We start from the raw sequence: 26,223 nt of genomic DNA on the forward strand, positions 1-26,223 counted from the left end.
GGAAACATCATGGTGAAATGGGGAAAAAAAATCTTTGATAAATTGGGGAAACAAATCATTGAGAAATGGGGGAAAAAAATCAGTGAGAAATGGGGAAAATATGGGAAAAAATCCACGAAAATTGCGGGAAAAAATGCATGAAAAATTGGGGAAAAATCAGTAAGAAATGGGGGAAAAAATCCATGAAAAATGGCGGGAAAAATCAGATCGGCGATCGATAGCTAATGCGTGCCGATCGATTCGATCGGCGATCGATTGATCACGACTACCGATCGATTATATCGGCGTTCGATTGCTAATGCCTGCCGATCGATTAGATCGGCGATCGATTGATCGCGCCTGCCGATCGATTAGATCGGCGATCGATTGATCGCGCCTGCCGATCGATTAGATCGGCGATCGATTGATCGCGCCTGCCGATCGATTAGATCGGCGATCGATTGCTAATGCCTGCCGATCGATTAGATCGGCGATCGATTGATCGCGCCTGCCGATCGATTAGATCGGCGATCGATTGCTAATGCCTGCCGATCGATTAGATCGGCGATCGATTGATCGCGCCTGTCGATCGATTAGATCGGCGATCGATTGCTAATGCCTGCCGATCGATTAGATCGGCGATCGATTGATCGCGCCTGCCGATCGATTAGATCGGCGATCGATTGCTAATGCCTGCCGATCGATTAGATCGGCGATCGATTGATCGCGCCTGCCGATCGATTAGATCGGCGATCGATTGATCGCGCCTGCCGATCGATTAGATCGGCGATCGATTGCTAATGCCTGCCGATCGATTAGATCGGCGATCGATTGCTAATGCCTGCCGATCGATTAGCTCGGCGATCGATTGATCGCGCCTGCCGATCGATTAGATCGGCGATCGCTTTCCAATGCCTGCCGATCGATTGCTAATGCACACTATTTGCACACTCCTTGCACACCCTTTGCACTCATACAGAGGCAGGAGGTTTCTCAGTTCTGGTCGGGGTTTTTTGGGGCGTTCATTCAGGGGGATTTCCTCAAGGATTGGGACACTCCTTGATTCCATCCCTTGCCTGTCTCCCAAGCGCCACCCTGTGGGCAGAGCGCGGTACTGCGCGCCTGCCTCTCCCAAGATGGCGGCTCGGGTGTCGCTCCCCGACCTTCTAACTCTGGCTGCAAAAGGAGGGGGGCACAGCAAGGAGCCCGCTCGCTCTAGTGGGATGCCTGCGCACGACGCCGACACCGATCCCACGGGTGCGATTTTCGGCGGCGTTTCCAATCGTGCGGACATCTCCTTCAGCCCGCTTCGGCCCGGGGGAGAGGGGCGGGGCCGCCAGCGATGGTCCCGGCGCAGCCCGGGCAGGCTCGGGGCGGAGCCGGGGCTTGGCGAGGCGGGGCACGGAGGTCCCGGGGACGGGACCGGGCGGGGCCGGGGCGGTGCTTTAGGGGCGGTCCCCAGTGGTCCCGGGCGGCACCGGGGGCGGGGCCGGGTGATCCCGGAGCGGTACCGAGCTGTGCTGGGGACGGTGCTGCAGGGGCGGTGCCGGGCCCGCCTCAGGGTGATTGAATGCCCAGAAATCGCCTCCTCTGCCCCGTGCTCACACTGAGCTGCGGGCTGCAGCGTGCTGTCGGAGCTCCGCACACAGCACGGATTTGGGCTTCCCCTCCTCTCAAACCCTCTCCCCCTTCTTCCTCCTCCTCATCTTCCTCTTTGTCCTCTGTCACTGCTGAGGCTCTGGAAAGAACTGAAATTCTGCAGGGAGAGATGTCCTCTCGTGGCCCCAGGGACTGCCTCGGCACGGGCCACGAGCGCCTCCGGCCCCTGCCTTCTCCTGCTTGAAAAGATCACCTGGAGCCCGAGCTCGGGGGGGTGAAATCAGCTGAAATCCAGGTAACTCTGTCAAGTGCCCCCCAGGGACATCGGCGGGGCTGGGGGATGAGGGTTTGAAACAGCAAATTCTTTGGAATATACACCTGTCCCTGTGCCGATGCTGCTGAGCTTCCTGCCACAGTATATCCCCACTCCATGAGGCGCTGTGAGGTTATGGCAGTGGGAATTGAGCAGGGAATTCGGGGCTATGGGCATAATTCACGGGAGCTAGCAAAGCTGACAGCCAACCCCAAATCGGGGCACAGCACAGAGAACAATCTGTGTGCTGCCCTGTCAGCTCAAGCTCCTGGGCTGGGAAGTATTGGGAGTTAAATGTATGGAATTACACAAATCACAGCAACTGGCATCACCCAGAGGGACAATCCAAGGCCCAAACAATTCCTCCACAGTCCACTCTGGGAAAAACACCCTGTGCCTGCCAGGAGCTCTGACCCTGCTTTTCCTACCAGCTCCTGAGCAGTGTCAGGGCCACCACGACGCCTTTAAAATCCAGATAAACCCCAAATCCTACACAGTGAATAATCCAAAGAAAGTACTGAATTGTTGTCATTAAAAGCTCAAAACTCATTAAGAATTCTATGACAACAGTGTAATGGACTCCCAGGAACCTCATGAATGCTCTCAGTTTCATTTTTGTGTATTTTTACTCCCTCATTTGGCAGCTTGTAAAACTTATCCTGGAATTCAGAGGTCAAGCAGGATCGACTTTGGATTGACCTTCACCTCTGTTCCCACTTTGTGCAAACACAACTCGTGCCCAGGTGGGTGAACTCATCACCTCAGCTTTTCACTCCAGAGTATCCCCTCCTTATTTCCCTGTAGATGAACTCAGATCCACTCCTCACCTCCACTGGTCATCCAAGCGTCCATTCTGTTCCCCACAGGCCCTGGTGGCCCCAGGGAGCTCCCTTGGCCTTTCTCCTGCCCCTCTGCAGCCCGAGGTCGCTACACAAACAGTTCTTGTGTCCCCTCTAAATGACCCCGGGTTTTCTGCTCAATGAATGGCATGACCCGTGCCCACTGCTCATGATTCACCCAACCAAAATCAAGAGCAAATGTTGCTTGGGCTTTAAGAACTTGAAATAACTCTGAAGCAAAAGAAATCACCTTTTTCTTCTGGTTTTTATTTTTATTTTTTCATTTAAGATGCTGGACTTGCCTCTGTGGATGTGTGCTGAGCTCTCACTGCAGGGGACTGTCAGGCCTGAATGGCTGTGAGTTCGTGTTCTTCTCAGTAGGGAATCAGAAATTATTCTTAGACCATAGAATTGTTTTCTGAAACCTTTCCCCTTTCCTCTTTGTGCCTTTGAATTTTTCAGCTGTTCCCTGTTGTCACTTCCCCTGCCTGACTTCTGTGCAGCTCCTAGCTGGGAAAAACTGGGAAAACTTAGGGGGTACAGAGGTGGAATTTTTGGCTGGATTTTTCTAACATTTCTAATTTTGCTGAACTTATTTCCCCAGTGAGAAGAGCAGGAACTCACAGCCATGCAGGCCTGACAGTCACTGCGGGAAATCTGACACAGTATTAATAAGTAACCTTTCCTGAGAGCAGTCACCACCCCCAGTCCTCCAGCCTTGTCAAATGTTTGCAATGAATGGACCCAAGTTCTAATCCTTAATCTAAATTTATGTCAGCTTTTGTTAGAAAGATACCGGACAGTAAATCATACAAGAGAATTTAAAAATTGCACAAAGAATAACAGGCCCAGACCAAACCCAACCACCCCCATCACCGCTCCACCCCAATTTTGGGAGAAACAGTGATACAGTTTATAAATACTCTCCTTCCACACTATTCAGTCCTTCACCGCACATCCCCAGAGAGGAGTCCCTCAGACCTTGCTCCCCTGAACACCAGGAGAGCTGGAGTTTCACCCAGATCCCACATTCCCATGGCAGTTAATCCCAGCAGGGAGGCAAAGAGGAACCCTGCATCCTCTGACATAGCCCGCAGCACGGGCAGCACCAGGAGCCCTCCAGGCTCAGACCTCTGGTGCTGAAGCCTCTGGGCTTTGGCTGATCAAACACCACAGCTCTTGGCAAAGATGCCAGGAGAGTCGTGATTCTTCCTGTCCTGAAAGAGAGGAGGAAAAGAAAATTAAGTCGACTGCAGAAGGATTCCAGCTCTCAACTTCTGCTCTGATTCCTCACTCTGGGGTTTTATCCATGACAAGTGACACCAATTCAGAGTGCCCTTTTCCAGCATTTTTATTCCTAACTATTTCAGACATTAAAAGGATGCTCATTTCTCTTATTGTATTCTTTGCTTAATTTTATTAGAGGCATTTTCATCCAGACCCCACTTGTCAGTTCTTCAATCCTTTAGCACTGGACTTGGCACAAAGGGATACCCGTGGTGCTGCATCACAAGAAATCCCAAAGAGAAACCCCTTCCAAACCTGACGGAGAAAGCTTTCAAGGCACTCCAGAACACAGACAGCTTTTCCTGCCTTGTCAGGCCACACCAATTCTGTCCCATCCACCTGAACTGTGCAGGTGAGGAAAAGGCTTTCCTTGCTCCTCGGGAATCACTGTCTGAGACCACAGATGTCCATCCTGGGCAGCACCTGGAAACAACGTGGGAAAGGCAAAATGAGAGTGTTTTCTATCAGAAAATTACTACTACTAATAAAAATAACAATCAGAACTTCTGGACAAATTTAGTAACATCACTTTGATATGAGAAATACAGGCCATGCCCATCCTTGTAGCCCAGGTGAAAACAGGAAGGAGAACTAGAGGAAAAGCAGAGTCCCTTATTTGATCTCTGGACACAAACTGAGGCCTTTTCCCTGTGAAACCAAACTCACCCTTCCAGGGTTCCTGAGATCAGCTACGAGGAGGCTTTTGGCACTCCAAGAGCAGCTGGGTCACAGCTGGATGCGGCTTGGGTCTGGGAGACACCGTGCTCCTTCTGGAATTATAGCACGCAAATGCCTGCTCCTGGCCCCAGGCCCGGAGATAAAATCTGTGGGGTTTTTCCCTGTGCAACATTGTTCACCCCTCCCAGGTTCCTGAGATCTGCACAGAGGAGGCTTTGGGCACCCCAAAGGCAGCCAGGGTTACAGGTGGGGGCAGCTTGGGGCTGGGAGAAATCCTCATCCATTTGGAATTTTATCAGGCAGAAACCTGGCTGGGTGCACAGGTCTCTGGACACGACCAGTGGCCCTTTCCCCTGTGAAACAAAACTCACCCTGCCAGGCTCCTGAGACCACTTAGGAGGAGGGGGTTTGACTCTCCAAGAGCAGTCGCAACGAGAGATGCTCACACAGAAGGCCATGCAGAAGAGGAAACGAGCGCACCCGCAGCCCCCCAAGGCGCGCCCCAACGCCCCAGACCCGGCACTGCCAGCTCGGGCAGTCCCATAAAGCATCCCCCGCCTCCGCAGCGGCGGGACAGGCGGGGCCCGGGGTCCCGAGGAAACCGAGCGTGCCCGGAGGCGAGGCAGGACGGCAGCGCAGCGCCGCCTGGCGGCGGAGCAGGAGAGCAGCGCCGGGCCCCATGGCAGTATCGGTACCCGTGCGCCCCCTGCTGTCCGCGGCGATGCAGCGCCCGATGCCGAGTTCCACGCCCGTGTCGCCGAGGGAGAGGGGCACCGCTGGCTGGGGCCTCCCCGCCGACACGGACAGAAGCCGAAGCAGAAGCCCCGGTGCCATTGGCGGCCCCTACCCAGCGGGCCGGGCTCCGCCGGGCCCGCGGCCCCGCGCGGTATCGGGTCGGCCCGCTCCCGTCTTCGTCGCACCCGGCCCTGCTCCTGGCATGAAGCGCGTCACCGCCCCGCGCCGTCCCGCCCCCCGCGCGTCATCGCGTGCGTTCGGCGGCCCGAGCCCCGGGGGCGGTGCCGGGGGCGCTACCCGGGGCGGTGCCGGGGCAGTGCCGGGGGCGGCACCGGGGGCGGTGCCCGGGGCGGTGCCGGGGGCGTTCCCGGTCGCCGTGCCGGGGTAGCCCGGGGAGCGGTTCCGGGAGCGGTTCGGGGGGCGGTGCCGATTGCAGTCCCGGTCACTGTCCCCAGTCCCCGTCCCCAGTCCTGGTCCCGGTCCCAGTCCCCGGTTCCGGTCCCCGATCCTGGTCCCAGTCCCAGTTCCCCGTCCCGGAACCCGATCACGGTCCTGGTCCCAGTCCCCAATCCCGGTCCGGTCCCTGTCTCCAGTCCCCGTCCCCAGTCCTGGTCCCGGTCCCAGTCCCCGGTTCCGGTCCCCGATCCTGGTCCCAGTCCCAGTTCCCCGTCCCGGAACCCGATCACGGTCCTGGTCCCAGTCCCCAATCCCGGTCCCGGTCCCTGTCTCCAGTCCCCGTCCCCGATCCGGTTCCGGTCCCTGTCCCAGGTCCCCGTCCGCGATCCCGGTCCCTGTCCCATTTCCCCGTCCCGGTCCCCGATCCCAGTCCCGGTCCACGTCCCCGATCCCGATTTTTCCCCCCCTTTCACACTGATTTTTCCCCCGATTTATCAATGATTTTTTTCCCCATTTTTTCCCATTTCTCACTGATATTTTCCCCCATTTTTCAGGGATTTTTTTCCCCATTTCTCACTGATTTTTTTCCCCATTCTTCATGGAGTTTTCCCCCCGTTTTTCACTGATTTTTCCCCATTTCTCACTGACTTTTTATTTCCCCATTTTCCCCCCATTTCTCACTGATATTTTCCCCCATTTTTCATGGATTTTTTCCAGATTTATCCCCATTTCCCACTGATTTTTCCCCATTTTTCATGGACTTTTCCCCCCCGTTTCTTACTTATGTTTTTCCCCGATTTCTCATTGATTTCCCCCCCCCCCCCACCCCCCCCCCCATTTCGCACTGATTTTTTACCCATTTTTCCCCATTTCTCACTGATTTCTTTCGCCATTTTTCATGGAATTTCCCCACCCATTTCTAACGGATTTTTTCCTCCACTTTTCTCCCCATTTCTCACTGATTTTTCCCCCCATTCTTCAGGATTTTTTTCCCCATTTCTCACTGATTTTTCCCCCCATTCTTCATGATTTACAGGATACTCTATCGTGAATGGAAAGCAATTAAAGGAAGGGGGGAGGTTACCAGCCACCTGGTCAGCTCAGACAGCAGAGCTGCACACGCTTGTGAGAGCCTGTGAATTATAGCAGGACAAGACATTAAATATATTTACTGATTCTAAATATGCATATGCGGTAATACATGCATTTGGAAAACTATGTGGAAAAAAAGAGGTTTATTAAGCTGCAGAAGAAAGAAGAAAAAAATTGGTTTACAAGGGATGGCAAGCAGTGGATACCAAAAGCTCTGGCCTTACAATTGTTAAAACAACTTCATTAAAGGAGTCGTTCTGTGCCTTCTTTGGGTGAGGAAAAAAGGCTGAGGGGGGCTCCGACGTGGTTTGGGGCACCCCAAGGTCCCTGGAGAGGGAGCCGGGCTGCGCTGGAGGAGCAGGTGAGTCGGGCATGGCGGGGGGTCGTGGTGGGTGCCAGAACATTGAGAGGGAGGGGTGGGTGTAGAATGCATGAAAAAACAGAACCTTAAAAAATAGCTAAATATAGTCCTAAAAGGAATGTTTTATTGGCTTGTGTTTTGGATAGAGGTAGGGTTTTTTTATAGATACTGTAAATAGAAAAGATAAAGAATAAAAATATAGAAGCAAATATAAGAAACCAATATATAAATATATTACATTACATTATGTTATGAAAATAGAAATATATAAATATTCAGACTTTAAAAGGAATGTTTTATTGTTTTTTATTTGGTTAGAGGAGGGTTTTTTGAAAATAATATAGGCAAAAATATACAAATATGCAAAAACAGATACTGAATATAAAATTATTATAACTATATATGCATATATATATGTTAAGTATAAATCTATAGAAATAAATATAAATATAAAATACATGTATGTAGTATGTAATATAAATAATTTATCGATTTTAATATGTTCTATTAAATAGTATGTTATAATAGAATGTAAATAGCATCTAGTATATTAATATACTAGTAAAAACTACATTAAATAGTATATAAATATAGAATACACAATATAGACATATAAATCTACAGATATAAATATGAAAACTAAATAGAAAAATATATTCAAATATAATTTAAAATAATCGAGTTTTTTGTTTCTATTTGGTTAGAGGCAGAGCTTTTAAAGAAATAATATAAAAACTATGAACCTCCAAATATAGATGGATATAGATAAAGTAGAAATAACATTAGTAATATAAATCTATGTAATATAATGAATAATAAAATAATATTGTATATATGATAAATAGAATAGCAATTAAATTGAATATATGAAATAGGTATAGATTATGACTAGAAATTAAATATTAAAAAATAGATGATTTATATATATAAAAGGTTTTTTTTTTCATTTGGTCAGAGGCAGGGCATTTTTAGTTTGGGTCTGGGTTTTTTTGGGGCGTTCATTGAGAGGATTTTATGACGGGTGGGGACTCTGGTGCTTGGAACTCTCTCCCTTCTCTGGCTGTCCCTGACAGGGCGGCAGTGCCGGGCTGAGTTGGGCGGCAGTGCTGCCGCCGTGTGGACACAGGCGGGTACTGCACCGTGCCCCTCTCAGGATGGCGGAAGGGCCCGCGGGCCGGGACCCAGCCCTGCGGCAGCGCTCAAGATGGCGGCCTCTCTAGGACCCCCGGCGGATAGGCGTTTACATAAAACGCCTGTCCGCGCTCGCCGGCGCCCTCACGCCCGCGGCACCGCGGGACCGCGCGGCCGTTGTCGGCACGCTCTGACACGTCCGGGGAAAATTGTCGGCGAGCGGATCGGCGTCGGCGATGTAATCAGGCATCTTATGCCTACACACCGGGGTCCCTGATTTTTTCCCGCCCTTTCTGCCGCCATTTTTGGCAGGTCAGCCGGGGTGCCGCCCGAGACGCCATTTTGAGAGTGCGGACACACTCAAGATGGCGGCCTCTCTAGGACCCCGGCGGATAGGCGTTTACATAAAACGCCTGTCCGCGCCCGCCGGCGCCCTCACGCCCGCGGCACACCGCGGACCGCGCGGCCGTTGTCGGCACGCTCTGAAACGTCCGGGAAAATTGTCGGCGAGCGGATCGGCGTCGGCGATGTAATCAGGCATCTTATGCCTACACACCGGGGTCCTGATTTTTTCCCGCCCTTTCTGCCGCCATTTTTGGCAGGTCAGCCGGGGTGCCGCCCGAGGCGCCATTTTGAGAGTCCCGACACGCTCAAGATGGCGGCCTCTCTAGGACCCCGGCGGATAGGCGTTTACATAAAACGCCTGCCCGCGCCCGCCGGCGCCCTCACGCCCGCGGCACCGCGGACCACGCGGCCGTTGTCGGCACGCTCTGAAACATCCGGGAAAATTGGCGGCGAGCGGATCGGCGTTGGCGATGTAATCAGGCATCTTATGCCTACACACCGGGGTCCTGATTTTTTTCCGCCCCTTTCTGCCGCCATTTTTGGCAGGTCAGCCGGGGTGCCGCCCGAGGCGCCATTTTGAGAGTCCCGACACGCTCAAGATGGCGGCCTCTCTAGGACCCCGGCGGATAGGCGTTTACATAAAACGCCTGCCCGCGTTCGCCGGCATAAAAATAAATATGCATAAATATAAACATAGACATAAACATGCACAAACGTTAACCTGCATAGATATAAACATAAACATAAACATAAACATAAACATAAACATAAACATGCAAAACAATAATAATAAATAGAAATAGAAATAGAAATAGAAATAGAAATACAAACATTAATAAAATCAGTGAGAAAGGGGGTAAAATCAGTGAGAAATGGGGGGGAAAAACCATGAAAAATGATGGAAAAATCAGAGAGAAATGGGGGAAAAATCGGTGAGGAATGGGGAAAAAGATCAACGAAAAATTGGGAAAAATCAGTCAGAAGTGGGGGATAAAAAATCAGTGAGAAATGGGGGGAAAAGTCGGTGAGAAATGGGGGAAAAAATCAGTGATTAATGGGCGGGAAAATGCATGAAAAATGGAGGGAATAATTCAGAGAGAAATGGGGGCAAATATCAGTGAGAAATGGGGGGGAAAATCAGGAAATATCCATGAAAATTGGGGGAAACATCCATGAAAAATGGCGGAAAAAATCAATGAAAAATGGCGGAAAAAATCAGTGAGAAATGGGGGAAAAATGGGAAAAAATCAGTGATAAATGGGGGAAAAAATCAGTGAGAAATGGGGAAAAATGGGGAAAAAATCCACGAAAAATGGGTGGAAAAATCCATGAAAAATCAACGGAAAAATCAGTGAGAAATGGGGAAAACATGGTGAAATGGGGCAAAAATCAGAGAGAAATGGGGAAAAATCATTGAAAAATGGGGGATAAAAATCAGTGAGAAATGGGGGGAAAATTGGGAAAAACATCAGTGAGAAATGGGGAAAAAAAATCTTTGATAAATTGGGGCAAAAATCATTGAGAAATGGGGAAAATAATCAGTGAGAAATGGGGAAAATTTGGGAAAAATCCAGGAAAATTGCGGGAAAAAATGCTTGAAAAATTGGGGAAAAAATCCGAGAGAAAATCCCCGGGAATCCCCGGGAAAAACCCCCCGGAATCCCCGAGAAAATCCCCCGGAATTCCCCCGGGAAAATCCCCCTGAATTCCCCGAGAAACTCATCCCGGAATCCCCGTGATAATCCGTCCGCTATCCCCGAGGAAATCCCCCAGGAATCCCCAGAAAATCTCCCCTAGGAATCCCCGGGATAATCTCCCCGGAATCCCCGAGAAAATCCGCCCCGAATCCCCTGGAAGATTCCCCCGGAATCCCCGAGAAAATCCCTCGGAATTCCCCGGGAAAATCACACCGGAATCCCCGAGAAAATCCCCCGGAATCCCCGGGAAAATCCCCCAGGAAAATCCCCGGGATAATCACCCCGGAATCCCCTGGAAAATCCCCTAGGAATCCCCGAGAAAATCCCCCCGGAATTCGCCGGGAAAATCCCCCCGGAATCCCCCAGAAAATCCCCCCGGAATACTCTGCAATATCCCCCCGGAATCCCCTGGATAATCCCCCCGGAATCCCCGATAAAATCCCCCTGGAATCTCCAGGAAAATGCCCCGGGAATACGCGAGAAAATCCCCCCGGAATCCCCTGGAAAATCCCCCTGAATCCCCGAGAAAAACCCCCCTGAATCCCCGAGAAAATCCCCCCGGATTCCCCTGAAAATCCCTCGGAATCCCCGGGCAAATCTCCCCGGACTCCCCGAGAAAATCCCCCCGGAATTCCCCGGGAAAATCCCCCCGGAATCCCCGAGAAAATCCCCCCGCAATCGCCGAGAAAAATCCCCCCGGAATCGCCGGAATAATCCCCTGGAATTCCCCGGAAAATCATCCCGGAATCCCCGAGAATATCCCCCGTATCAGCCGAGAAAACCCCCCCGGAATTCCTCGTAAAATCCCCCCGGAATCCCCGGAAAATCCCTCCGGACTCCCCGAAACAATCCCCCGGAATCCCCGAGAAAATCCCCCGGAATTTCCCGGGAAAATCACCCCGGAATCCCCGAGAAAATTCTCACCGAAATACTCGGCAAAATCCCCCAGGAATCCACGAAAATTCCCCGGAATCCAGGAGAAAATACCCCGGAATCCCCATGAAAATCCCCCCGGAATCTCCGAGAAAATCCCCCGGAATCCCCGCGAATATCCCCCCGGAATCCCCGGGAAAATCCCCATGAATTCCCCGGGAAAATAATCTCGGAATCCCCGAGAAAATCTCCCCGGAATCACCGAGATAATGGCCCCGGAATACCCGAGAACATCCCCCGGAATTGCCCGAGAAAATCATCCGTAATCCCCGAGGAAATCCCCCCGGAACACTCGGGAAAATCCCCCCGGAATTCCTCGTAAAATCACCCCGGATACCCCGGAAAATCCTCCGGACTCCCCGAAAAATTCCCCCGGAATACTCGGGAAAATCCCCCCGGAATCCCCGAGAAAATCCACCCGGAATCCCCTGAAAATCCACCGGGAATTCCCCGGGAAATTCCTCGCTGAAACCCCTGGAAAATCCCCCCGGAATCCCGGAGAAAATCCCCCCGGAATTCCCCGGGAATATCCCCTCGGAATCCCCGGGAAAATCCCCCCGGACTCCCCGAAAAAATCCCCCGGAATACTCGGGAAAATCCTCCCGGAATTCCCGAGAAAATCCCCCGGAATTCCCTGAGAAAATCGCCCCGGAATCCCAGTGAAAATCCCCCCGGAATCCCCGTGAAAATCCCCCCAGGAATCCCCGGGAAAATCCCCCAGGAATCCCCTGGAAAATCCCCCAGGTATCCCCGATAAAATCCCCCTGGAATCCCCTGGAAAATCCCCCTGGAATCCCCTGGAAAATCCCCCTGGAATCGCGGGGAAAAAGCCCCCCGCATTTCCCGGGAAAAATCCCCCCGGAATCCCCGATAAAATCTCCCCGGAATCCCTGAGAAAATCCCCCCGGAATCCCCGGGAATATCCCCAGGAATCCCGATAAAATCCCCCCGGAATCCCCCAGAAATTCCCCCCGGAATCCCCGACAAAATCCCCCCGGAATCCCCAGAAAATCCCCCCGGAATCCCCGGAAAATCCCCGCGGAATTCCGGTCCATTTCTGTAGGGAGAATAGTTTGTAAGGATAGTGCAGAAGGCACTAGTTGCCAACGAGTTACAGCTGTACTGACTAGCAAGGAGTGGAAACAGCCTTGCCTGCCAGTGAGGCTGGTTGTTTATAAAAGCGTGGGTCAGCTGGCTGCCAGTTTCACTAAGCACAGCTCCAGCTGGAGGTGCAGAGCCTGCTGCAGTGTGGGCTGGAGCCTGCTGGCTGTGCTGCGAGGAGGAAGGGACACGTGGCCGTGCAAGGGATGGACAAGGTGAGAGGATGCTGTGTGTGGGACAGACAGGCTCAGGTGGCTGGGGAAGGGACAGGCTGGGGTTTAGCCAGTCGTACAGAGGAGAGGAGGAGTCGGGGCTGTGTGGAGCTGCCTGTGAGAAAAGGAGTCAGAGTTGCCTCAAAGAAATCTGTGGAGAGAAGGCATGAAAAGTGTGTAATGAAAGACTAATGTTGGTGCCTGTCATGTCTGTCTTGATAGAATTGCTACACGTTTTCTCGGAATGCTTGAATTTAGACATAAAATGAAAACTTTATTGTAAGAAAGGAATGCATTTCTCACCAAAGTGGTGTAGGGTGGGGGATCACAACTCACAGATGGCCTGGAAGCGGAACGGCCACAGGGGTTACTGTAACTGGGCCTCCAGTACCAAAGCCCCAGTGGGTTTAAAGGCTAGAGCTGGGCTGGGATTAGCACGGGCTATGCAGCTGGGCTCATGCACAGGTCTGTCAGCACTCCTACCCGAGGACAGTCCCTCACCTAGGGAGAGGTTCTAGGCCTGGAGATGAGGCTGAGTTTGGGAAGGGTGATGAGGACATGGTTAGGGAGGGATGTAAATGCATATCAAAAGACTTAATTTTGAGGGGTGGCAAGCATTAGCTATAAAACAGGAAGTATTTACAGCTAAAGGCTGGAGGTGGGGGCTGTCTGAGGAGGACAGGACTGTTTAAGGCTGAAGTTGGAAGAGAAACCTTGGTGAAGCTTTTGCGTTAGAAACGGCCTCACCTGCCAAATCAGATTTTTGTCTTCAGGATTGCATGAGTGAGGATGCCACAGCCAAGGAAAAGGTTCAGGTTTGGGAGGCAAAGGCGAGTTAGGCAGGGCTGCAGGGGCTGGGGCTTGGCTGTTTCCATACTGCTCAGGGCAGCAAAGGGTAGCTGGCTCACTGGGCCTTGGATCTAGAACTCTTTCTGGAACAAGGTGGAGAGCTGAGGTTCATGCAAGGAAGGGGCCAGGAATTCTTTGTCTGACTGGAAAATGCCAGAGGGGCAGTGTGTGACTCGGATAGGATGATGTGTTCGTCTGGCGAGAGTCACAAAAGAATATTTTGGTTTACTGATAACTGGGCAGCTCAGAAGTTACTACTTGACTTAGTTGCTGCTCCCATCTGTTGCACACATAAACAGAGCAAAGCAGACGAATTCTCTCGGAGCCTGAGGTCTTTGACTGGCCCTCCAAAAATGCTGCCCGCTAAAAAACAGACGTGGGGGAGGAAAGTTGTCAGATACAATAGAGCAAGAAAAGGACACGGGCTTCAAAGTGCCCTCCAGCAGACCATGGAAGTGACCTGTCTGGAAGTGAAACCAGCAGTCTGCTTCCCCAGCCTCCTGGAAGCCTCTAACAGCTACACAGGCAGTGAGGGGAGAGAACAATTCAACCTAAAAATAATTTTCAGTAGCGTTCTGCACTGCTGTTAAAAATACTGCAACCAGGGAATGTGGTGTGGTGATAACTATTAGGCCTGTAAGTCTGGTAACTGGGGCTTTTAGCTCAAACATCTCGGTATGGCTACTTTGAGCCTTGTAAAAGCTGCGTTAAGTCCAATTTCTTGGGTAGTTCTACTAGCTCTAGCCTTGCTTTTCATCCCCTCGGTAACAAAGCAACTCCCTCTCGAGAATGTTATTTACTTTCCATATTATGTGCCTACCAATTTCTGGAATTGCAAATGTCTTTGGATACATGCGTAAACTTAAGTTTCAAGAAAGCTGTCAAGCTAAAACAAAGGCTTGCCATAATGCAGAAGAAAATGTTTTATGGAAGAACTGAGAGGTCCCTACCTGGGCATAGAATTTGCTATACTAAGGTGTGTTCCAAACGGATCTGCCATCTAAACAAGCAGAAAAATAGTTGGAATGTAGTGAGTTCAATTTAACTATTGCTAGAAATAGGAATTATTAGCAGAGCTTGGAGCATGATATCACTAGCAGCAGTAAGACGCTTTTAGCTTGCTTCTCATCAATTACTTGTAAAAAGCATTTGTACCTAGTGTGTAGCAATTAATATTTCCCCATTTTCTTCCCCCCCGCCCCCCAGTCTCAGGTACTCCTTTTATTTTACCCTTTTCTGTCTTGTAACATCACCTTCCTTTATTTTATTCTATCTTCTGTTCTCAGAACATCGCAGCATCCTCTGTCAATGTGAAAGCATTTGTTCATCCTGTCTTGGAATGGCTGTCAATGTTGCCCTCTTCTGGATCACTTTTTTTTTTTTTTTTTTTTTTTTTTTAACAATATGTTGCTAAATGTCAGGAAAATTAATCCACAAACACCAGCGGTTTATGTCCAAAAAGGAAACGGAGGAGTCCTTTTTGCTTTATTCGAATAAAGGGAGAGGCCATGGGACATTCCCCTGGGATCTCTCCAATTTTTGGAGGACGCAGCCTCCTTTTTATCCTATTTTCCCGGCCGCATTTCCCTCTCTCTTTTCCATTGGCTGAGGTACTTGAGAGGCACAGACTTCCCGGAACGCCTGATACCTGAAATTCCTCTAATGTATAACCCTCCCTTTTAATTTTTAATTCTTATAGAATTCATAGTTTCCCCCCGTTGCTTCTTTCATCTTTCGATATCCAATTTCATTTATCAGCAGCCCTGCAGTTTGTTTGTAAAGGCAACTATCTCTTTCCATTCATCAATCAGTGGAATCCATCCATTGTTTCTTTTATCTCTCAGTGCTAGCCTTATCTACAGGCTGATCCACAGCTCATTTGTAAAGACAAATTCAACATTCCTCTCAGCTAATAAATGAGAAGTTAGCTGAAAAAAGTAAAAACTGGATTTTTTTTCCGGTGTGTGTCGGACAATACAGTGGAGAGAATTTGCGGGAGGATGATCGAGGATATCCTATTATAATATCGTTCTCGGACATTTTACTATTTTAGATCATCAGTTGTATTCTGAAAGAAATCTATTTTAATGATATGTGTACGTTTGCACGAAGTTATAGTTAAATATAGCTTGCGGCTGGGCTCTTTAATGACTAGGGGTATTTTTGGTTTTAATTCAATATTTTATGCTTGTGGTGTGTAGTGTGCTGATTTATTTTTTTAATGTTATTTACTACGTGCGCTTTTGTTTTTGAGTGAAGGTAACTTTCTGGATGGCTTTGTATTTGAGGCAGAATGAATTGAAGTAGGTTTTTAAAACTGATTTTTCATATGTACGATGGGAGTTTAGTAGGGGCAGCTCTGATGGTGGGGGCTTGGTTGTTAATTTTATCAGACGGCTTTTGTTAGATACAGCTTTTAATTCTGGAAAGTTTTTTTTTCTAATGTCGTGCTTTGAAGGTGGTTTTCGAGGATGTATGGTATAGCTTTATTTTGTTTGTAGATGGTGTATGATAAGGGCTATGGTCTATTTATCTAATGCCATGTTTTTTCATTCAGGTGTTGATAAGGGAGTTCTTGAATGGCGTTTTGTGTTGTTTTTGTTTTTGGTGGGGCGTTGTTTTTAAAGGATACCTTGATAAGGTTTGCCGATGGCGTTCTAGCCTGTAGCATAAGGCATAGGGTAGTTTTTGAATTATTTTGTGGTGGCTTTGATTCTTGCCAGTATGTAGTGTTTGTTTGAGGTAATGCTGTGTAGCTAATTTCTGTTTTCTTATTAATATTAGAATTGGAGTGTTGTAGTATATGGGCTGTTATTATATCCTAGGGGTTCTATTTATTTGGTTTGATTGTTTTCTAGTTATGGATAATTTTTCTCAAAAAACCATTTTCAGAATTTCAGGCGTGACACAAAAGAACACTCAGATTGCTGGAAGGGAAACGTGTGCCCAGATTGTCTCGAAGCAGTGCTGCTGTCGGTTCTCGTTCAGTTGTGTCTTCTGAAAATGAGACTGTTGTATTCATTGCGCTGTGCTAAACACTTGTCATTCTCCCAATGCCAGGAAACAGATGAAGCTTGAAGAAAGAGGAAGGAATTTGGAAGCGTACAAACAAGCTGAGAAGAGGTTCAGAGATCAGGGTGCTCACTGGCAGCAGGGGCTGGGGTTAGGGCTGAGCAGGAGCAAAGCCGGAGCACATCAACCTCACCTCGTGTTTTCTCGGGGGCTTTATGGCCCTGGCAAGAGAGAGACGTTCACTGACGAGTCCCAGGCCGAGCCGTGAGCACAGCATGTTGTGTTGGAGCTGGGGGTTTTTTTTGAGACGTTCAGCAGCCACACTCTCTAGTCAAGAGTCCTGAGGTTTGTTGCTGCTCCACTTTCATCCTCATATCCAGCTTCCAGCCCTTTTCTTCTCTCTGTCCAGTGTGTCTTTTGTGTTCCTTTCTTGTCCTGTGTGCTCCCCATCCCATTCCCGTTCCCTACGGAGGGGGAGGGTGTGGAGACTGGGGGCTCCGACGTGGTTTGGGGCACCCCAAGGTCCCTGGGAAAGGGAGCCGGGCTGCGCTGGAGGAGCAGGTGAGTCGGGCATGGGGGGGGGGGGGGGGGGGGGGGGGTCGGGTCATGCTGGGTGCCAGAACATTGAGAGGGAGGGGTGGGTGTAGAATGCATGAAAAACAGAACCATAAAAAATACCTAAATATAGTCTAAAAGGAATGTTTAAATGCTTTTTATTTGGGTAGAGGCACGGTTTTTATAGCTAATATAAAAATAAAATATAAAGAATAGAAATAGATTGGTATACATGTAAAATATAATGAAATATAAGTAGCAAATATCTATGAAAAATCTAGTGTATAACAGAAATAATGCAAATATAAGAATATGTATAAATATAAAATAGAGCTATGAGAATGGGAATAAGAATGGGGTAAAACATCAGTGAGAAATGGAAAAAAACCACATGAAAAATGGTGGGAAAATCAGTGAGAAATGGAGAAAAATCAGTGAAAAACGGGGGGGGAATCTTTGAAAAATGGGGAAAAAAATCCGTGAGAAATGGGGGAAAAAAAATCCATGAAAAATGGGGAATAAATCAGTGAGAAACGGGGAAAAGTGGGGGAAAAAGTAATTGAGAAATGGGGAAAAAATCAGTGAGAAATGGGGGAAAAAATCCGTGACGAATGGCGGGAAAAGTCATTAAGAAATGGGGGAAAAATCAGTGAGAAACAGGGAAAAAAAATCAATGAGAAATGGGGGAAAATTTGGGACAAAATCAGCGAGAAATGGGGGAAAAATCAGTGGTAAATGGGGGAAAAGTCGATGAAAAATGGGGGAATATTCAGTGAGAAATGGGGGAGGGGGGAAATCAGTGAGAAATGGGGAAAAAATCCATGGAAAACAGGCAAACAATCCATGGGCAATGGCGGGAACAGAGCGAGCTGTTGTTGCTCGTGCTGTGGTGGCCGATGCTGTGGGGAAAAAATAAGTGAAAAATGGGGGCAATAATCAGTGATAAATGGGGAGAAAATCAGTGATTAATGGGCGGAAAAATGCATGAAAAAATGGAAGGAAAAATTCAGAGAGAAATGGGGGCAAATATCAGTGATAAATGGGGAAAAAAAATCAGTGATTAATGGGGGGAAAAATGCATGGAAAATGGGGGGAAAATTCAGAGAGAAATGGGGGCAAAAATCAGTGAGCAATGGGGGGGAAAATCGGGAAATATCCATGGAAAAAATGGGGGGAAAAAATCAGTGAGAAATGGGGGAAAAAATCAGTGAGAAATGGGGGAAACATCATGGTGAAATGGGGAAAAAAAATCTTTGATAAATTGGGGAAACAAATCATTGAGAAATGGGGGAAAAAAATCAGTGAGAAATGGGGAAAATATGGGAAAAAATCCACGAAAATTGCGGGAAAAAATGCATGAAAAATTGGGGGAAAATCAGTAAGAAATGGGGGAAAAAATCCATGAAAAATGCGGGAAAAATCAGATCGGCGATCGATAGCTAATGCGTGCCGATCGATTCGATCGGCGATCGATTGATCACGACTACCGATCGATTATATCGGCGTTCGATTGCTAATGCCTGCCGATCGATTAGATCGGCGATCGATTGATCGCGCCTGCCGATCGATTAGATCGGCGATCGATTGATCGCGCCTGCCGATCGATTAGATCGGCGATCGATTGCTAATGCCTGCCGATCGATTAGATCGGCGATCGATTGATCGCGCCTGCCGATCGATTAGATCGGCGATCGATTGCTAATGCCTGCCGATCGATTAGATCGGCGATCGATTGATCGCGCCCTGCCGATCGATTAGATCGGCGATCGATTGCCAATGCCTGCCGATCGATTAGATCGGCGATCGATTGATCGCGCCTGCCGATCGATTAGATCGGCGATCGATTGATCGCGCCTGCCGATCGATTAGATCGGCGATCGATTGCTAATGCCTGCCGATCGATTAGATCGGCGATCGATTGATCGCGCCTGTCGATCGATTAGATCGGCGATCGATTGCTAATGCCTGCCGATCGATTAGATCGGCGATCGATTGATCGCGCCTGCCGATCGATTAGATCGGCGATCGATTGATCGCGCCTGCCGATCGATTAGATCGGCGATCCGATTGATCGCGACGCCTGCCGATCGATTAGATCGGCTGATCGATTGCTAATGCCTGCCGATCGATTAGATCGGCGATCGATTGCTAATGCCTGCCGATCGATTAGCTCGGCGATCGATTGATCGCGCCTGCCGATCGATTAGATCGGCGATCGCTTTCCAATGCCTGCCGATCGATTGCTAATGCACACTATTTGCACACTCCTTGCACACCCTTTGCACTCATACAGAGGCAGGAGGTTTCTCAGTTCTGGTCGGGGTAGGGCGTTCATTCAGGGGGATTTCCTCAAGGATTGGGACACTCCTTGATTCCATCCCTTGCCTGTCTCCCAAGCGCCACCCTGTGGGCAGAGCGCGGTACTGCGCGCCTGCCTCTCCCAAGATGGCGGCTCGGGTGTCGCTCCCCGACCTTCTAACTCTGGCTGCAAAAGGAGGGGGGCACAGCAAGGAGCCCGCTCGCTCTAGTGGGATGCCTGCGCACGACGCCGACACCGATCCCACGGGTGCGATTTTCGGCGGCGTTTCCAATCGTGCGGACATCTCCTTCAGCCCGCTTCGGCCCGGGGGAGAGGGGCGGGGCCGCCAGCGATGGTCCCGGCGCAGCCCGGGCAGGCTCGGGGCGGAGCCGGGGCTTGGCGAGGCGGGGCACGGAGGTCCCGGGGACGGGACCGGGCGGGGCCGGGGCGGTGCTTTAGGGGCGGTCCCCAGTGGTCCCGGGCGGCACCGGGGGCGGGGCCGGGTGATCCCGGAGCGGTACCGAGCTGTGCTGGGGACGGTGCTGCAGGGGCGGTGCCGGGCCCGCCTCAGGGTGATTGAATGCCCAGAAATCGCCTCCTCTGCCCCGTGCTCACACTGAGCTGCGGGCTGCAGCGTGCTGTCGGAGCTCCGCACACAGCACGGATTTGGGCTTCCCCTCCTCTCAAACCCTCTCCCCCTTCTTCCTCCTCCTCATCTTCCTCTTTGTCCTCTGTCACTGCTGAGGCTCTGGAAAGAACTGAAATTCTGCAGGGAGAGATGTCCTCTCGTGGCCCCAGGGACTGCCTCGGCACGGGCCACGAGCGCCTCCGGCCCCTGCCTTCTCCTGCTTGAAAAGATCACCTGGAGCCCGAGCTCGGGGGGGTGAAATCAGCTGAAATCCAGGTAACTCTGTCAAGTGCCCCCCAGGGACATCGGCGGGGCTGGGGGATGAGGGTTTGAAACAGCAAATTCTTTGGAATATACACCTGTCCCTGTGCCGATGCTGCTGAGCTTCCTGCCACAGTATATCCCCACTCCATGAGGCGCTGTGAGGTTATGGCAGTGGGAATTGAGCAGGGAATTCGGGGCTATGGGCATAATTCACGGGAGCTAGCAAAGCTGACAGCCAACCCCAAATCGGGGCACAGCACAGAGAACAATCTGTGTGCTGCCCTGTCAGCTCAAGCTCCTGGGCTGGGAAGTATTGGGAGTTAAATGTATGGAATTACACAAATCACAGCAACTGGCATCACCCAGAGGGACAATCCAAGGCCCAAACAATTCCTCCACAGTCCACTCTGGAAAAACACCCTGTGCCTGCCAGGAGCTCTGACCCTGCTTTTCCTACCAGCTCCTGAGCAGTGTCAGGGCCACCACGACGCCTTTAAAATCCAGATAAACCCCAAATCCTACACAGTGAATAATCCAAAGAAAGTACTGAATTGTTGTCATTAAAAGCTCAAAACTCATTAAGAATTCTATGACAACAGTGTAATGGACTCCCAGGAACCTCATGAATGCTCTCAGTTTCATTTTTGTGTATTTTTTACTCCCTCATTTGGCAGCTTGTAAAACTTATCCTGGAATTCAGAGGTCAAGCAGGATCGACTTTGGATTGACCTTCACCTCTGTTCCCACTTTGTGCAAACACAACTCGTGCCCAGGTGGGTGAACTCATCACCTCAGCTTTTCACTCCAGAGTATCCCCTCCTTATTTCCCTGTAGATGAACTCAGATCCACTCCTCACCTCCACTGGTCATCCAAGCGTCCATTCTGTTCCCACAGGCCCTGGTGGCCCCAGGGAGCTCCCTTGGCCTTTCTCCTGCCCCTCTGCAGCCCGAGGTCGCTACACAAACAGTTCTTGTGTCCCCTCTAAATGACCCCGGGTTTTCTGCTCAATGAATGGCATGACCCGTGCCCACTGCTCATGATTCACCCAACCAAAATCAAGAGCAAATGTTGCTTGGGCTTTAAGAACTTGAAATAACTCTGAAGCAAAAGAAATCACCTTTTTCTTCTGGTTTTTATTTTTATTTTTTCATTTAAGATGCTGGACTTGCCTCTGTGGATGTGTGCTGAGCTCTCACTGCAGGGGACTGTCAGGCCTGAATGGCTGTGAGTTCGTGTTCTTCTCAGTAGGGAATCAGAAATTATTCTTAGACCATAGAATTGTTTTCTGAAACCTTTCCCTTTCCTCTTTGTGCCTTTGAATTTTTCAGCTGTTCCCTGTTGTCACTTCCCCTGCCTGACTTCTGTGCAGCTCCTAGCTGGGAAAAACTGGGAAAACTTAGGGGGTACAGAGGTGGAATTTTTGGCTGGATTTTTCTAACATTTCTAATTTTGCTGAACTTATTTCCCCAGTGAGAAGAGCAGGAACTCACAGCCATGCAGGCCTGACAGTCACTGCGGGAAATCTGACACAGTATTAATAAGTAACCTTTCCTGAGAGCAGTCACCACCCCCAGTCCTCCAGCCTTGTCAAATGTTTGCAATGAATGGACCCAAGTTCTAATCCTTAATCTAAATTTATGTCAGCTTTTGTTAGAAAGATACCGGACAGTAAATCATACAAGAGAATTTAAAAATTGCACAAAGAATAACAGGCCCAGACCAAACCCAACCACCCCCATCACCGCTCCACCCCAATTTTGGGAGAAACAGTGATACAGTTTATAAATACTCTCCTTCCACACTATTCAGTCCTTCACCGCACATCCCCAGAGAGGAGTCCCTCAGACCTTGCTCCCCTGAACACCAGGAGAGCTGGAGTTTCACCCAGATCCCACATTCCCATGGCAGTTAATCCCAGCAGGGAGGCAAAGAGGAACCCTGCATCCTCTGACATAGCCCGCAGCACGGGCAGCACCAGGAGCCCTCCAGGCTCAGACCTCTGGTGCTGAAGCCTCTGGGCTTTGGCTGATCAAACACCACAGCTCTTGGCAAAGATGCCAGGAGAGTCGTGATTCTTCCTGTCCTGAAAGAGAGGAGGAAAAGAAAATTAAGTCGACTGCAGAAGGATTCCAGCTCTCAACTTCTGCTCTGATTCCTCACTCTGGGGTTTTATCCATGACAAGTGACACCAATTCAGAGTGCCCTTTTCCAGCATTTTTATTCCTAACTATTTCAGACATTAAAAGGATGCTCATTTCTCTTATTGTATTCTTTGCTTAATTTTATTAGAGGCATTTTCATCCCAGACCCCACTTGTCAGTTCTTCAATCCTTTAGCACTGGACTTGGCACAAAGGGATACCCGTGGTGCTGCATCACAAGAAATCCCAAAGAGAAACCCCTTCCAAACCTGACGGAGAAAGCTTTCAAGGCACTCCAGAACACAGACAGCTTTTCCTGCCTTGTCAGGCCACACCAATTCTGTCCCATCCACCTGAACTGTGCAGGTGAGGAAAAGGCTTTCCTTGCTCCTCGGGAATCACTGTCTGAGACCACAGATGTCCATCCTGGGCAGCACCTGGAAACAACGTGGGAAAGGCAAAATGAGAGTGTTTTCTATCAGAAAATTACTACTACTAATAAAAATAACAATCAGAACTTCTGGACAAATTTAGTAACATCACTTTGATATGAGAAATACAGGCCATGCCCATCCTTGTAGCCCAGGTGAAAACAGGAAGGAGAACTAGAGGAAAAGCAGAGTCCCTTATTTGATCTCTGGACACAAACTGAGGCCTTTTCCCTGTGAAACCAAACTCACCCTTCCAGGGTTCCTGAGATCAGCTACGAGGAGGCTTTTGGCACTCCAAGAGCAGCTGGGTCACAGCTGGATGCGGCTTGGGTCTGGGAGACACCGTGCTCCTTCTGGAATTATAGCACGCAAATGCCTGCTCCTGGCCCCAGGCCCGGAGATAAAATCTGTGGGGTTTTTCCCTGTGCAACATTGTTCACCCCTCCCAGGTTCCTGAGATCTGCACAGAGGAGGCTTTGGGCACCCCAAAGGCAGCCAGGGTTACAGGTGGGGGCAGCTTGGGGCTGGGAGAAATCCTCATCCATTTGGAATTTTATCAGGCAGAAACCTGGCTGGGTGCACAGGTCTCTGGACACGACCAGTGGCCCTTTCCCCTGTGAAACAAAACTCACCCTGCCAGGCTCCTGAGACCACTTAGGAGGAGGGGGTTTGACTCTCCAAGAGCAGTCGCAACGAGAGATGCTCACACAGAAGGCCATGCAGAAGAGGAAACGAGCGCACCCGCAGCCCCCCAAGGCGCGCCCCAACGCCCCAGACCCGGCACTGCCAGCTCGGGCAGTCCCATAAAGCATCCCCCGCCTCCGCAGCGGCGGGACAGGCGGGGCCCGGGGTCCCGAGGAAACCGAGCGTGCCCGGAGGCGAGGCAGGACGGCAGCGCAGCGCCGCCTGGCGGCGGAGCAGGAGAGCAGCGCCGGGCCCCATGGCAGTATCGGTACCCGTGCGCCCCCTGCTGTCCGCGGCGATGCAGCGCCCGATGCCGAGTTCCACGCCCGTGTCGCCGAGGGAGAGGGGCACCGCTGGCTGGGGCCTCCCCGCCGACACGGACAGAAGCCGAAGCAGAAGCCCCGGTGCCATTGGCGGCCCCTACCCAGCGGGCCGGGCTCCGCCGGGCCCGCGGCCCCGCGCGGTATCGGGTCGGCCCGCTCCCGTCTTCGTCGCACCCGGCCCTGCTCCTGGCATGAAGCGCGTCACCCGCCCCGCGCCGTCCCGCCCCCCGCGCGTCATCGCGTGCGTTCGGCGGCCCCGCCCCGGGGGCGGTGCCGGGGGCGCTACCCGGGGCGGTGCCGGGGCAGTGCCGGGGGCGGCACCGGGGGCGGTGCCGGGGCGGTGCCGGGGGCGTTCCCGGTCGCCGTGCCGGGGTAGCCCGGGGAGCGGTTCCGGGAGCGGTTCGGGGGGCGGTGCCGATTGCAGTCCCGGTCACTGTCCCCAGTCCCCGTCCCCAGTCCTGGTCCCGGTCCCAGTCCCCGGTTCCGGTCCCCGATCCTGGTCCCAGTCCCAGTTCCCCGTCCCGGAACCCGATCACGGTCCTGGTCCCAGTCCCCAATCCCGGTCCCGGTCCCTGTCTCCAGTCCCCGTCCCCAGTCCTGGTCCCGGTCCCAGTCCCCGGTTCCGGTCCCCGATCCTGGTCCCAGTCCCAGTTCCCCGTCCCGGAACCCGATCACGGTCCTGGTCCCAGTCCCCAATCCCGGTCCCGGTCCCTGTCTCCAGTCCCCGTCCCCGATCCCGGTTCCGGTCCCTGTCCCAGGTCCCCGTCCGCGATCCCGGTCCCTGTCCCATTTCCCCGTCCCGGTCCCCGATCCCAGTCCCGGTCCACGTCCCCGATCCCGATTTTTCCCCCCCTTTCACACTGATTTTTCCCCCGATTTATCAATGATTTTTTTCCCCATTTTTTCCCATTTCTCACTGATATTTTCCCCCATTTTTCAGGGATTTTTTTCCCCATTTCTCACTGATTTTTTTCCCCATTCTTCATGGAGTTTTCCCCCCGTTTTTCACTGATTTTTCCCCATTTCTCACTGACTTTTTCCCCATTTTCCCCCATTTCTCACTGATATTTTCCCCCATTTTTCATGGATTTTTTCCAGATTTATCCCCATTTCCCACTGATTTTTCCCCATTTTTCATGGACTTTTCCCCCCCGTTTCTTACTTATGTTTTTCCCCGATTTCTCATTGATTTCCCCCCCCCCCCCCCCCCCCCCCATTTCGCACTGATTTTTTACCCATTTTTCCCCATTTCTCACTGATTTCTTTCGCCATTTTTCATGGAATTTCCCCACCCATTTCTAACGGATTTTTTCCCCACTTTTCCCCATTTCTCACTGATTTTTCCCCCCATTCTTCAGGGATTTTTTTCCCCATTTCTCACTGATTTTTCCCCCCATTCTTCATGATTTACAGGATACTCTATCGTGAATGGAAAGCAATTAAAGGAAGGGGGGAGGTTACCAGCCACCTGGTCAGCTCAGACAGCAGAGCTGCACACGCTTGTGAGAGCCTGTGAATTATAGCAGGACAAGACATTAAATATATTTACTGATTCTAAATATGCATATGCGGTAATACATGCATTTGGAAAACTATGTGGAAAAAAAGAGGTTTATTAAGCTGCAGAAGAAAGAAGAAAAAAATTGGTTTACAAGGGATGGCAAGCAGTGGATACCAAAAGCTCTGGCCTTACAATTGTTAAAACAACTTCATTAAAGGAGTCGTTCTGTGCCTTCTTTGGGGTGAGGAAAAAAAGGCTGAGGGGGGCTCCGACGTGGTTTGGGGCACCCCAAGGTCCCTGGGAGAGGGAGCCGGGCTGCGCTGGAGGAGCAGGTGAGTCGGGCATGGCGGGGGGTCGTGGTGGGTGCCAGAACATTGAGAGGGAGGGGTGGGTGTAGAATGCATGAAAAAACAGAACCTTAAAAAATAGCTAAATATAGTCTAAAAGGAATGTTTTATTGGCTTGTGTTTGGATAGAGGTAGGGTTTTTTTATAGATACTGTAAATAGAAAAGATAAAGAATAAAAATATAGAAGCAAATATAAGAAACCAATATATAAATATATTACATTACATTATGTTATGAAAATAGAAATATATAAATATTCAGACTTTAAAAGGAATGTTTTATTGTTTTTTATTTGGTTAGAGGAGGGTTTTTTGAAAATAATATAGGCAAAAATATACAAATATGCAAAAACAGATACTGAATATAAAATTATTATAACTATATATGCATATATATATGTAAGTATAAATCTATAGAAATAAATATAAATATAAAATACATGTATGTAGTATGTAATATAAATAATTTATCGATTTTAATATGTTCTATA

At 50.2% G+C, this 26,223-nt stretch overlaps 4 long non-coding RNA genes across 4 annotated transcripts; 2 read left to right on the forward strand and 2 right to left on the reverse strand.

Moving 5' to 3' along the window:
* Positions 1-1,439: 1,439 nt before the first annotated feature.
* On the forward strand, positions 1,440-4,339 carry LOC148221849 (uncharacterized). Its single transcript, XR_015807394.1, has 3 exons — positions 1,440-1,873; positions 2,536-2,634; positions 4,200-4,339. It is a non-coding gene; the product is annotated as an uncharacterized LOC148221849 (long non-coding RNA).
* LOC148221850 (uncharacterized) lies at positions 2,977-5,652 on the reverse strand. Its single transcript, XR_015807393.1, has 3 exons — positions 5,543-5,652; positions 4,273-4,440; positions 2,977-3,947 (listed from the first exon to the last, which is right to left on the reverse strand). It is a non-coding gene; the product is annotated as an uncharacterized LOC148221850 (long non-coding RNA).
* A 14,231-nt stretch (positions 5,653-19,883) lies between these two features.
* LOC148221851 (uncharacterized) lies at positions 19,884-22,957 on the forward strand. The gene is made up of 3 exons (XR_015807396.1): positions 19,884-20,317; positions 20,980-21,078; positions 22,643-22,957. It is a non-coding gene; the product is annotated as an uncharacterized LOC148221851 (long non-coding RNA).
* Positions 21,420-24,156, reverse strand: LOC148221852 (uncharacterized). The gene is made up of 3 exons (XR_015807395.1): positions 23,986-24,156; positions 22,716-22,883; positions 21,420-22,389 (listed from the first exon to the last, which is right to left on the reverse strand). It is a non-coding gene; the product is annotated as an uncharacterized LOC148221852 (long non-coding RNA).
* Between the last annotated feature and the right edge of the window lie 2,067 nt (positions 24,157-26,223).

Source organism: Sturnus vulgaris, chromosome 17, assembly GCF_052056855.1.
Source record: "Sturnus vulgaris isolate bStuVul1 chromosome 17, bStuVul1.hap1, whole genome shotgun sequence".
In the NCBI taxonomy this organism is placed as follows: Eukaryota; Metazoa; Chordata; class Aves; order Passeriformes; family Sturnidae; genus Sturnus; species Sturnus vulgaris.